Source organism: Salvelinus fontinalis, chromosome 10 (genome assembly GCF_029448725.1).
Source record: "Salvelinus fontinalis isolate EN_2023a chromosome 10, ASM2944872v1, whole genome shotgun sequence".
NCBI classification, from domain to species: domain Eukaryota; kingdom Metazoa; phylum Chordata; class Actinopteri; order Salmoniformes; family Salmonidae; genus Salvelinus; species Salvelinus fontinalis.
Genome location: NC_074674.1, coordinates 4172099 through 4173689, shown reverse-complemented (window position 1 = coordinate 4173689; position 1591 = coordinate 4172099). Strand labels below are relative to the sequence as shown.

Here is a 1591-nt window from a genome sequence, read left to right as displayed (position 1 = left end):
TAAAAAGACAAAACTAAAGGATAAAATTTGTCAGAAGACAAATTTTTAATTCCCTCTCTTCACGTCTCACAAGAGACGTGACATAAAAGTATAAAAAAGACAAAGCTAAGGGATAAAATTTGTCAGAAGACACATTTTTAATTCCCTCTCTTCACGTCTCACAAGAGACGTGACATAAAAGTATAAAAAAGACAAAGCTAAGGGATAAAATTTGTCAGAAGACAAATTTTTAATTCCCTCTCTTCAGAAATTGATACTAGGATGGAGGAAACCAGCGTCTTATATTTACCAAAAGCATCCATCCATGAGTCCCACATAGTAGTGTCCACTCCAGAATGCTGTTTCATCTTACCATTAATTTTTTTACATTTTAAGTAATTTAGCAGACGCTCTTATCCAGAGCGACTTACAAGTACATACATTCATATTTTTTTTTTTTTGTGTACTGGCCCCCCGTGGGAATCGAACCCACAACCCTGGCGTTGCAAGCGCCATGCTCTACCAACTGAGCCACACGGGGCCAACGGGGCCATTAAGGGTACGAAGTCCCTCCAATGCTACAGTCAGACTCCCATCCGTAGCTGTGTTATTGGGAATGAAAGTACAACACTGTTCACCAAACATTGCACAGACCCCCCCCCCCCGTTCAGCCAATAACATATCAACCACGATTCTATTTTGAAATGCCATCAGGGACGTAGCTGCCAATTGTCCATGGACCGCCTCGAAGCCTTGTTGAGTCCAATTGCCCAGTTTCTGGACATTAAAATGAATGTAGTTGATTCTGTCCACATTTTTATTAACTGTACACCACCAACAAAATGATGATTCAAAACCTGCGGCTACTTGGTCAACCAATTTATATTCATCTGGCACCCCTTAGGGACACCAATAGCATCAATGTAAGTTGAGTCGTAAATGAGCAAGGACCAAAAAGGAGACCACTCCAATAACTACACCTGGAGTGGCCAACCACACATTAGTAAACCAAAAAACGAGAATATGTTAAACCCTCAGGTCGATCCCTCTATACAACCTGTACCAGGTGGGCTCGTCGCCACCCGGGAACTTCAAACCTTCACAACAGGGAGGACAAACATCACTTTTTATTCATTCAACAACATCATCTACAGCAAACCAAGGGTCCTCCTCTGTCAGCCCACTCTCCTGCGGAAGCTCGTTTTCGTATCAGCCTCTCCAACTGGAGCATCAAGCAACGGCATCATACCAGAGGCCCCTTACACATCTGTAACAAACTTCTTCAAATAAGGTATGATACAGGCAACACAGAAATGAAAAACAACAACTAGTGTCAGAAATCCAGTAATCATCATTGCAGTGTACTTACCAAAACAACCACCCAGCCAGGGGAACAGTCCACTCTCCTCCACACCTGCAAGACCCTTCATCTCCACTGATAACCTTGCCAACCCACTCAGAGCTTTTGAAATGCTCCCATCCGGACTAGTATTGTTAGGAACAAACGTGCAACACTGTTCTACAATCTTTTTACATACACCTCCCTGCTTGGCCAGACTTATGTCCAGTGTTAGTCTATTGTGTACTGGTTTGTGAGGTAGCATCCAATTGT

The 1591-nt window shown here is 42.8% G+C and overlaps 1 non-coding gene across 1 annotated transcript; it reads right to left on the bottom strand.

The window, feature by feature from the left end:
- Positions 1–446: 446 nt before the first annotated feature.
- Positions 447–522, bottom strand: trnaa-ugc (transfer RNA alanine (anticodon UGC)). The gene has a single exon. It is a non-coding gene; the product is annotated as a tRNA-Ala (tRNA).
- Between the last annotated feature and the right edge of the window lie 1069 nt (positions 523–1591).